At 43.2% G+C, this 12,303-nt stretch overlaps 1 protein-coding gene across 1 annotated transcript in view; it reads left to right on the top strand.

Annotated features, from left to right (window-relative positions):
- CA8 (carbonic anhydrase 8) overlaps positions 1–4,981 on the top strand; it is a 67,178-nt gene extending 62,197 nt beyond the window's left edge. Inside the window, exon 9 of the mRNA XM_065668330.1 lies at positions 4,668–4,981. The gene's annotated coding sequence lies outside the window, so the exon portion shown is untranslated. The remainder of the gene's footprint in view (positions 1–4,667) is intronic.
- The last annotated feature ends 7,322 nt before the right edge of the window (positions 4,982–12,303 follow it).

Here is a 12,303-nt window from a genome sequence, read left to right as displayed (position 1 = left end):
AAAGCAGAAAGGTTGACTCTATTTGGCCAGGTCTTCATAAAATAGACCACAAATTATCACCCAGTAATTCTTTCATCAGGTTCTGAAGTGTGCATTAACCTTCTGCATAGTTTTGAGGCACCTTTAATCCATATTCTCAATGCTTTAGCTCTGTGTGCAACCATATTTGTATTATATGCCGTTTTGTGTGTGGCTTTCTCATCTTTTGTTTCACATGCTTTTTTTTTCTCTTTTTTTTCCCTTTCTTTCTTTCTCTTTCTAAGTCAGATATCACTCTCTTTCGCTCATCAGCTTTCCTCCAGCTTCTATGCTTTTACTTTCTTCCTAGATTCTTTCCATCACACACCATTTCTGTCAACAGGGTGCACATGGCCTGTGCTTCTGCAGCAGTAAGATCTGTGTGCTCCTGGATCAGCCCGTGGTACAAACCTGATCTGAATGAGGCACAGGCATATTTCTGAAGAATTAGCCAGAGTACAGGGTATGGATATATGCCAGGCTTTATCCCAGCTACGGGTAAACAGATGATGTGTATTCGGCATAAAATCAGAGTGGGCAGGATGAGCTAAAAACTGATCTGTCAAGACAGATTGAAGTTGTACTAAGAACTCAAAATATTTGGAATAAATTTGAACTGACAGACTGAAGTTGTTTTAGTGTTTTGTGTCATATGGCCACGGGGTTTTTGATCTTGTAATAAGCATCTTGAAACAGGTTTACCATCTTGTCTAACTACAGCCTCAGTAGCACCAATGCCAGCAAAGTAATAAATTTTCTGATATGAAGACCAGAAAGAATCCTTAGAGTAAATTTCACCTGATCCCTGAATGGCCCAGACTGTAGAATATCCTTCATTAATCCACATTGTGTTCGAAGCATCCAGCAATACAATGTTGTTTGGCCAATACAGTCAACACATCATTTAGGCAGCATGTGTCTGGAATTTGTACCTCAAGCCACTCTTTCACTCTGAAACTTGGCAAATCAATCATAGAATCATAGAATAGTTAGGGTTGGAAAAGACCTCAAGATCATCTAGTTCCAAACCCCCTGCCATGGGCAGGGACACCTCACACTAAACCATGTCACCCAAGGCTCCGTTCAGCCTGGCCTTGAACACCGCCAGGGATGGAGCACTCACAACCTCCCTGGGCAACCGATTCCAGTGCCTCACCACCCTAACAGGAAAGAATTTCCTCCTTATATCCAATCTAAACTTCCCCTGTTTAAGTTTTAACCCGTTACCCCTTGTCCTGTCACTACAGTCCCTGACAAAGAGTCCCTCCCCAGCATCCCTATAGGCCCCTTTCAGATACTGGAAGGCTGCTATTCGGTCCCCACGCAGCCTTCTCTTCTCCAGGCTGAACAGCCCCAACTTTCTCAGCCTGTCTTCATACAGGAGGTGCTCCAGTCCCCTGATCATCCTCGTGGCCCTCCTCTTGACTTGTTCCAGCAGTTCCATGTCCTTTTTATGTTGAGGACACCAGAACTGCACACAATACTCCAGGTGAGGTCTCACAAGAGCAGAGTAGAGGGGCAGGATCACCTCCTTTGACCTGCTGGTCACGCTCCTTTTGATGCAGCCCAGGATACGGTTGGCTTTCTGGGTTGCGAGCGCACACTGAAGCCGGCTCATGTTCATTTTCTCATCGACCAGCACCCCCAAGTCCTTCTCTGCAGGGCCGCTCTGAATCTCTTCTTTGCCCAATCTGCAGCCGTGCCTGGGATTGCTCTGACCCAGGTGCAGGACCTTGCACTTGTCATGGTTGAACTTCATAAAGTTGGCATCAGCCCACCTCACAAGCGTGTCAAGGTCCCTCTAGATGGCACCCCTTACAAGACTGGTCCCAAGACCGATTCCTGAGGGACACCACTCGTCACTGGTCTCCAGACGGACATTGAGCCATTGATCAGAAGTCTGTGTGCGGCCGTCCAGCCAGTTCTTTATGCACCGAGTGGTCCATCCATCAAATTGATATCTCTCCAATTTAGAGACAAGGATGTTGTGTGGGACAATGTCAAACACTTTGCACAAGTCCAGGTAGATGACATCAACTGCTTAGAAGCATGGCTTAGATGGCTGCTTAGAAACAGCCATCTTTAACCTGCGTCTTGGCACTTCCTGAACCCCCTCCTTTCAGGTGCTACTCAGCCCATCACACTGAACTATGATGTGCTGTAAGGAGAGGCTGGAGACATGCTTGCCGTAGGATGTTGCTCCCAGCTGCCTTTCAGTAGCTACTTGCAACTCACCCCTGGAGCATGGTATGAGAGGGCTTTGCTTATCTTTTCCTTCTGAGAAACTGCTTTCTACAAGACAAAGGTGCGGGCACTCTCCTGTGGACTGAGAAGAAGTCATTCATATTGACCTCATCAGGAGACAGTACTGCCTGTTCTCTTCTGCCAGTGGAGATGGGGCACAGAGCGAGTCTGCTGCTTGGCATGGCTTTGAAGCCCTCTGCTCCCCTGATGCTGGCAGCCTAATAGCAGCCAGCAGAATGGAAAGAGGAGCTTAGGCAAGCACTGGTCTTATCAGGGAGATGCAGACATCAGCCGTTGCCAGCACCTAACCTCTCTGAGAGCTGCTCTGCCATTGACGTGCTACAAGCTGAGCAGTGTGGCTGTCAGCATCAGCCTGTCTGGGAGATGGGGGCTGCCAGTGTTGCCTCCCACATCTGGCCAGTGTATGTAGCTCAGGGTAAGGTACCAGCTGTGGATACAAAATAGCCGTGGATAATGGTTTCCACACTGGGTAACTCCGTTATCTGCTGCTTGCCAGCTGAGATCTGCATTTGGCCATTGGAGGCAGACCACTCTTGCAAGGGGTTAGCAGGCTTGACACATCCAGGTCCTATGCCTCAGCCAGACATAAGACTGAGATGCAGTCTAAGAGAGCAGCACCTGCCCCAGAGGCTGCAAAAAACAGCAACCTAAGGAAAAGCTCCTCCAGCCCTAAGGGGAAAAGCCAGATCTGAGGCTGAACTCTGAACTTTATGAACTAAAAGTTGTCCCCACTCATTTGTGTACCTGCTAAGACTAAGTATACAAGTAGAGGTGCAGTTGAGTGGGAAGATGAGAAGAAAACCAGATAGGACAGAAAACAATCTAAACAAATCCAGAATCTTTCCTGTCACTGCAGTCATGTGGTGGGTCTTGAGGAAAGAGCTGAAAAAGGATGCTGACCACTTCCAACACAGACATATGAATCTCTTTGTGGATCCACCCGGAGTGACAGAAATGTTTCAGTCTTTCTCATTCTTGTTAGTCCTTCAGCATGGGTTGCAGAATAAACGAGTCAGTTCTCTTTTGCTGACTCACAGATCTCCAGGACCTGTGTTTTTAAACAAGAAATATCTCTTTATTTCCTGTTTTTCAAGTACTGGAGAATCAGTAGGGATAGTCCAAACACTTAACTTCAAACTCTTTTCAGGATCTGTCGACTTACGTATCACCTCAGGCAAATCATCTCTGAGCAGTAAGACATGGCCTAGAAGCTATTTGTCTGCTTATCACGCTATGTACTTGAACACATTTTGCTCTTGCCAGATCTGTGGTAAGTCATGCTAATACCCAGAGAATCTAATAGTTTGCTCTTCTAATAATGCAGTTAAATACTTAAATGCTCAAATAAATAATTGAATATTAAGGCTGCAAGCAATAATTATTGATTGTTCACGACAAATCCCTAAAAAAAGGGCACTGGTTCTGGCTAGCTATATGGTCAGTCTCTTGAAACAAGGATTGCTGGTATGGCTGGAAATAGATGGGCTCAATGGTACCTGCAGTCAGATCACCTCTGCTTTGGGAGAGAAAGGCAGAGCCACCCCAATGGCCCTAGTGGGCCTTTTGGAGGTTTGAAATTTCCAGGTACTCAAGTCTTGAGCTGGAAGGACTTAATGAAAGTGCTTGATAATTCCTAGGTCACTGAAGGAAGGTTTCAAAGTGATAACCAAAATAATGCTTCATCCTCCCTCCTATGGGCCTTCTGCGGGTGAAGTCCAGTGTGGCACCTTCAAGCAGGCTTGACAGGAGCATTTGCTCCATGAGAAGAAACCCTCTTGCCTTATATGAGCTTATTGCTGCTGTAAAAGCACAGGAATTTTGAGCTGCACTGTCTAGTCTATCCCAGCATTGAGGCAAGGTGGCTTGTGTGTATTTGTATAACTTGCTTTAGAAAGCTTCCCATGTGAACCTTCCCTGTCTCAGAAAACTTTTCCTCCGTGTTAACTACACTCAACTTCAGTGACCACATCCTCTCCTCTTGCCTCCATCCCTCTTGGGTCCCTCAGGGCATGGATGTGATAGTGCAGCAGGACACCATGAGAAGTGGGGGGCTCCCTGCAGGGCAGCACATAGCACCCTGTCCTGTCCCACCACCTCAGCTAGGAGCAGCCAGGGACAGTGAGGCAGCCTCTGTCCTGTGGCACCTCCCTGGGGACAGGGACAGGCCTAACAGTGCCCTCAGGCAGAGACACAGATACTGGTCCTGATCCTAAGAGCCTGTTACCCCCTCAAGGCTGTGATCTCATCTCTGTGGTACAGGGAACCCACCATACCACCTGAAGACTGTGGTGCAAGTGATGACCGGATGGTGCTGATGCCACCTGACACCACCTCCCTGTGGTTCCTGATGCCCCTCTTTCTTGCCCTTTCTTTCTCTTTCATAGGGCTCACCCTGGAGGACAGAAATTCACCCTCAGCACAACCCACTCTCCAGGACTGAGAAATCTGCTTGTGTTAATTTCATGAGCCTCATCAGAGTGTCTTGGGAATAAAGAAGATGATTAAGCAGTAACTAATCCTTCATTGTTGAACTGAAAAGTCGTAGAATAAAACATTTGTATGTTGCCCATCTCCTGAAGTTAAAAGGATAAAAAAGAAGAAAAGCAATTAACTATGTTTTGAGTAAAACAAGACCTTCTGATCAGAAAAGGAGCTATTTACACATGCTCTTCAGGCAATCACATGCTAGCCAATTATAAATTAATATAATTTCATATCTATTTCATACATCTTTCTTTGCTCTTTGCGCACGTTATTAATGTTATTAATCTATAAGTGGCACTGTCCTGCTCCCTGGGGGAGGACCAGTGCCTGGGCTGCCTGGGAAGAAGCAAGGAGAGGTGAGGGGACTTCATGATCCTGGTTCCCAACAGCCAGGCTGCCAACCTCTGCTCAGTCAGGCTCATCCATCCTAGCGGAAAACTGCTTCGGTAATATTTAGTTTGTCCTAAATACAGAGAGCCAGGAGTGTGTTCTCATGTCCCTCCCCGGCATAGGGTTTTTCCACCTGTGCCTGAGTAGCAGCGCTTCAATAAGTCTACTGCAATTTCCCTCAACCTTAAGAAACTCTGGGGAAACGAACCACAACCAAGAATTACACAACTTCTCTGGTGTTCTGTAAAAACATAATAGTTTGAGGTGGCAGGATGGCATGGAGGGGTGCAGATGGAGAGCTGTGGTATTACCATCAGCCTTCTGAGCCTAAGTGGTGGACAGCCCTGTGGCTGGCAGGTCATCCCAGCACAGCTAATCCTGGGAGGAAGGTGATCCTCTGTTCCCCAATGACTCATTGTGGACACTTGCCCACCAGGTCTCCTTTGCTTAAGCAGGGAAAAGAAACATGAAGACAAAACGTGGTTGGTTTGTTCTTTGCACACACAACTGATGTTTCCAAGTACTGCCACCAGAGGATGTACCAAGCACATTTTTGCTGGATCAACACAAACAGATTAAAATAGCTGGATTTACCAGCAGAGGTAGCATAACTTCTGTATAGACACAGGAAATTTCAGTGTAAACAACAGTTCATGAAAAAGGGAATGCAGAAAGAAAGTCAAGGAAGTTACTCACTGTATTTTTGGATGCATTTATCCCGTCAGCTCTTGAATCATAAACATATTAAATGGTGTATGTATTTCTGATTTCTTTAATACATCACTAATACTGAGAATACGCTACACCACTTCTAGTTTTTAGTGCAGTTTCAGCAAAGACAGCAGCCATTTTGATGATTGAATATTTTTCATTGAAGTCATTCAGCTTCTTCATCTGGTGTAGTCAGCAATTTAGGCACTGGGCAGAATAAAGAGTGTTCAAAGGGGCAGTGGCTACTGGACTGAGGCACAGACTCAAAAGCTGTTTGGAAAAAGGCTGCTATAAAATGGAATGTTATCAAGTGTAGATAACAAGACAGCATTTAAAACTGGTGTTTTAGAGAGAGATCTGTAATCTTCTCAAAGAGAAATGTCAAAGATTTCTTATTGGTTACATCCTTTGCCAACAAAAAAGTTTATACTTTTAACTGAAAGAACTAATTCATCTCCTCCCAGCATTTTTTTCGCTCATCACAGGCACTGAATATTTCAAGGGCGCCACAGGTATACTTCAAAATATACATTCTGAAAATGTATAATGCAGCAAAATGTTCAGGAATATGCATTCTGCATCCAAACTTCATTAATAGTCTGACCCTGATGAGTCAGTATCTAGTTCAGTGGCAAACCACCCCATTCAGTGGAACAGGATTAAGCCTTTAAAACTGTGTTTTAAAACTAATCCTTTTTGCACCCTTCAATGAAAATGACTTTTTACAGGAGTTTTATTTTCGTGGATAAACTGAGCTATGTAATTGTGATCACTTCCTAGAGCTGACTGTAACTGGTTAACTCGTTTATGTCTCTGTGTTTGTTTAGGCAAAAAGTCCCATTCAGTAACTCAGCAGTTATTAACTTTCTAAAACAACTTCTTTATTCAGCCTGTGACCTCTCTGTATTATGATAAACAAACATGAAATCAGATGGATTAAGGAAAGATTCACTGGTCTATGCTGAAGTCAGCTAAGAAGAGTTATTCTGGATAGATGGAAAATTGCAGTTGTTGTTTATTTGAATGGGTTTGCCAGTGTAAAAATTAGCAGAATAATTTTCCTTCAGTTACAGTGCTCACAACATCTGCAATTGCTGTAGTAGAAAGAAGTGGATGAACAGATTCATCTTCCATATTGTAAATACAATCAGGTTCTTTCAGCTGGTGGTGTACTAAGGTTCATTTTTTAACCAATCATACACTTTTTCAGTTATTGGTACTATCACTAGCTACCTAATCCTGTCAGTTTGAACTCAGCATGCAAGTGGTAAGAAGCTTAAATGTTGCAGTAGATTTGTTTATCAAGCAGCCAGTTATAAAACAAGTATTTCTCCATTTCTTCATCATCGTAAAAGAGGAAATCCTGAGTACTTTTTCACACTCCTGTCTTCTCGTGGCCAGTGTTAAGTATATGTCTGGTACTTACTTGAAATGCGGAAATTAGCTCTAAGAAGCTAGGATATAACATCCCTATTCTTGACTGCCTTTCAATCTTCTCTGTTTCCTTTATTTGAATGATACAAAAGGAAATCAAACACATCATGGAAGTCTCATGCATACATATACACAACTGTGCAAACAAAACCCAATCAACATTTAAGGCATAGTGGAAGAGCATAGTTCAGATACTAGCATTTTCTCTTGTTAGAGGCTGACTGTATCTCTCCTCTCAGAAGCCCATTCATCACAGATCCCAGCATGTTGGTGTGAGGGGAAGTATCCTCTGGATACAGGACCTGTGCCCAGCTGTATGCCAGACAGCTCCGTCACAGCCAGGAACACTACGTAAGCAGACACAAGAGGCTTCACAGGACAGCTTGATGAAGAGGCTGATTCTGAGATCCCAGGCACATCTAGTCTAGTCCAGTTATTCCCTGTGATAAAGTCATTGCTGTTTGCTGCTAGCATGGATCCAGTCCCAAACCTGTCGACTCTCTTCCTTAAAGCAGCACAACCTCCAGAGGAGACTTCAAGCAGGGCTTGGAAAGCCTGCAACCCTCTTTTCCCTCCTGCTGAACCATACTATACTAAAACCAGGATCCAGTTCACTGTCCCCAGGAGCACCTGGTGAACATCTCCTTTGCCCTTTCATGGTTAGCACAGAGTCTTCAACAAGGTATTGTCACTTGTGCAACTGAAGAGTTGAAATCCTGCACAGGATACAAAAGGTAAGACAATGTGTAAGAAAATCTAATACTCAGGTAAACTGCCAGACAGAGCTAGTTAGAGCAGCCTTTCATCCTGGCATCACTTCTAGCTCTAGGGTTTACATACATGCCCCTAAAACTGATTTTCTCCAAAGTGTTTTCAGTTAGCTTGTTGTGGGAGATCTTAGTTGTACTTCATGTGGTCTTCTCCATTGTGATGTCAGGAGCCAATTTCTGCTGTGTAGCTTCATCCAAAACCTCACTGTAATCACTAGACCTTCTGAGGCTTGTCAGATGAGTGGCTGACAGGAAGCTGCCTGGTTACATGAGTTTTAACACATCTTTCTGCTAAGTCTGAGACCCAAATGCAAGATCTGCTAGAATACGTAAGGACAGCATGTGGATTTATATTTGCTTGAGGACTTCAGCCATAAACCAATGAATGGATTACAATGGGATAAATACCATATTTTCTTCTGCTAAATGCAATCCTGTCCTGATACTTTTCATTGCATTATTTAATTGAAAGCAGGTCCCATATTGCTCAACCTACCAATTTGAAAGTTTAAAAGATAAGCCACATTTCTTTGTTGGAATATACTTTCAAATGCATTTGAAAATAAAATGCTCAATCATGATAATGTTAAGTCTGCTCCTTATGTTTGCGGGTTTAAAATGTTAAACCTAATAATACTCCGTTTTTGAAACTGGGCCAATCCTGCTTCACTTGAAGTCAATGGGACTTTTGCCAATGACTTAAATGAGAGCAAGATTGAGGCCTATATATTAGCTTCAAGCTTTAGGTCTCCACAGCAGCACAGAACTTCCACTTTCTGGAAATTAAATATTTCCAACTGCACTGAACTGTCTGATTGATTGCAAATTGCTGCCACGTCTTCCAAAAAAGCACTAAAACGAACCCTGACAAAAAGAGTGAAATATGTTTTCAGCATTGCTGCCAGATTCTGAAGTTTTAAAGCAACAGTGATAAACTGGAGATATACCTTTTATTTCTTTTCCTGGAACAGTTGCATTTCTCAAAGGCATGAGATGCAGTGCCAATCCTGCAAGTAAGTACACACAAGGAGAATTGCAAAGCACAGGTACTGTCTGTGCCCAGCCTCAGAGCCCGCCTACACAGAGTAATTGTGTAGCAGTAGCTGCTATACCTGCTTCAAAGAGTTTTATAAAGAACATTATCTTTTAACAGATTATTAAAATATTATGGGCACATTTTTGCAGTACCGATCTTTTATATTTTGACAGAATGGCTCAAAAGAATGGCTAAGGAAGTTTTGAACACTTTTTTTTGCTAATTCTAATAAAATTAGTTAATAAACTCTTTTTCAGCTAATATGAAATCCTAATAAACTCAGTAGTCAGATGAAAGATGGACCAGATAAGCGTAACCTGACGTAAAGAATGAATAGTTCTTTCAGCAGTCAGTTCTTTCGGATGAATGGTCAACAAAGCTCACGGAAAATAATTCCTGCATTTGGACCAGCGCTCTATGAAACCCCAAGCTATTTCAGCCCGTGCTTTGGTTGTTGCCTGAGAATGCATGCAAACATGAAGGAAAGCAAGAAGGAGATAGACCAAACCCACTACCTTATTTATTCATCAAACATAAGATGTCAGTCTCCTCAGTTGCCAAATTAATCCAAATTTGGAGAGGCTTCCTCCCTTTCTTCATTTAGTGAACAGAGATCTCAAAGACAAGTACTGCAGCTCAGGTACAACTCAGGTGCCCCAGTGATGCAGTGTTACTGTTGGTGCATGCCTGGTTTCCTAAAGGTGACACACCTACAAGTCTCAGGCTGAGGGTTCGGAAAAATCGTGAAGATACTTCAGAAATTGTGAAATCACAGAAGGGTTTGTGTTGGGAGGGGCCTTTAAAGACCATCTAGCTCACACTCCTCCACCCTACCCCCGCGCCATGGATTGGTACATGTAATAAAGATATTATATTTTACCCATGTTTTATTTTTTTGGTACATTATGTCTAGGAAGTAGCCTACCCATCCCTTGAAGCATCCCCAGCATTTTACAGGTAATCGAATAATTCTGCACCTTTTGTGAGCAAACTTACAGAACTCATCCTCTCCTTTCCTTCCCTGATATCAAAGGAAGTGGGCCCTGATTCAGACTCAGAATATCTACAGATTCAACAGGCTCTGAATGCTTTTGAACAGCAATACCTCCTGAAAACCAATATGAAATATCTGTTTGGATATCTTTCCACAGCAGGATGTGCGTGTGCAAGTTCAATTTGAAGCATATTAAAAATGTGTTATGTCTTTCCATGAATTATAAGTATGAGATAATAATTCCGTCTTGCTTTGGATGCATAATGACGGGTTTGTTCTATTCATCTGGGAAATATGTAGTTTGGGGTACAGTGTAGTGGTTAAATAATTGCCAAGTCACCATAAAGACATTACTCTATCTAATGTGCACAATCGTACATTCAGTCAACTGACGATACAGCCCAAGCAGAACTAATCAAAACATTGAAGGTAGTTGCTTGCTGCCAGCATCTCTCCCGTGTTTACCAGACAAGCTATTTACAAACCTAGAATGTGAGCTACTTAACTGTGAGTGAATTGAGTTTTAAAAATAAAATGTAGCTAAAATAAAATAAAAAATGCTCACTAAGAAGAGTTAGGGAGTTACAGGCTGGCTGAAGATTGGATTTTCAGTAGTTGTATCATTCACCAGTGATAATAGCTTCACTTTAGACTCTTCACTGCCCTTCTGAAGCGCACATATCCATTGTTACAGAGAAATGGGTGTTTTCACTCAATTCCCAAAAATCTCAGAAAACACAGCAGAAAATAACCTCCAGAGACCATCTGCTCACCTCCTCAACAGGATCAGCTGTACGTAAACTTTTGCTAAGATGACACTGCTGGGTCATGTTGAGCTTCTTGTCAACCATAACCCCAAGCCTTTCTCCTCAAGGCTGCTCTCAATCCATTCTCTTCCCAGCCTGTATTTGTGCTTGGGATTACCCCAACCCATGTGCACTTGGCCTTGTTGAGCTTCATGAGGTTTTCACAGGCCCACCTCTCAAGACTATCAAGGACCTTTTGGATGGCATCCCTTCCCTCCACACCATGCAGCTTGGTATCATTGGCGAACTTGCTGATTGTGCATTGAATCCCACTGTCCATGTCACTGACAAAGATGTTGAACAGTGCTGGTCCACCAACCTCTGAGGAGCACCACTTGTCACTGATATCTACTTAGACATCGAGCTGCTGACTGCAACATCTTCAGTGTGACCAGCCAGCCAGTTCCTTATCCAATGAGTGGTCCGTCGGTCAGATCCATGCCTCTCCAATTTAGAGACAAGGATGTCGTGCAGGACAGTGTCAAATCTTATGCACAATTTCAGGTAGATGACATCAGTGGCTCTTCCTTATCCACCAATGCCATACCCCTGTCGTAGAAGGCCACCAAATTTGTCAGGCATGATTTGAGCTTAGAGAAGCCATGTTGTCTGTCAAAGATCACCCCCTTTTCATCCATGAGCCGTAGCATAGTTTTCAGGAGGATCTGCTCCAAGGTCTTGCCAGGCACAGAGGTAAGATTGACTGGTCTGTAGTTCCCTGGGTCTTCCTTTTTACCCTTTTTAAAGATTAGGGTTACGTTGCCCCTTTTCCAGTCAGTGGGAACTTCACCAGACTGCCACAACTTCTCAAATATGGTGGATAGTGGTTTAGCCAATTTTCCACCAGTTCTCTCAGGACCCATGGATGCATCCCATCCCATCCTCCCACACATGTGACAGCTAGTGTAAATAGGAAAATAAAGAGAAACTTGTGGGTTTTCTTGTATTATCTTTGCTGCCAGAAAAGTTTCCTGCAAAAAGTAAATAGAAAAATTTGATATAAAATTCTTCCCAACAAATTAAAGCAAACCATTCCTCTCTACAAACTAATTAATAATTCCCTTCAAGTGAATAGATTTCAAAATATATTTCCAATTTTGTCTTAATTACTTTAATAGTACCTAACTGGTGTCACAAGAGATAATTTGCTTATTCATAAGACCTATAAGTTTATACAGTAAGCTTATACATTCTTCTTACGTGTTCCCTTTTCACTTTAATAGTAGTCTCATGGTTTGGCTTAGAATCATAGAATCATAGAATAGTTAGGGTTGGAAAGGACCTCAAGATCATCTAGTTCCAACCCCCCTGCCATGGGCAGGGACACCTCACACTAAACCATCCCACCCAAGGCTTCATCCAACCTGGCCTTGAACGCCGCCAGGGATGGAGCAT

Source organism: Lathamus discolor, chromosome 2, assembly GCF_037157495.1.
Source record: "Lathamus discolor isolate bLatDis1 chromosome 2, bLatDis1.hap1, whole genome shotgun sequence".
NCBI classification, from domain to species: domain Eukaryota; kingdom Metazoa; phylum Chordata; class Aves; order Psittaciformes; family Psittacidae; genus Lathamus; species Lathamus discolor.
This window is presented reverse-complemented; position numbering and strand designations above follow the sequence as displayed.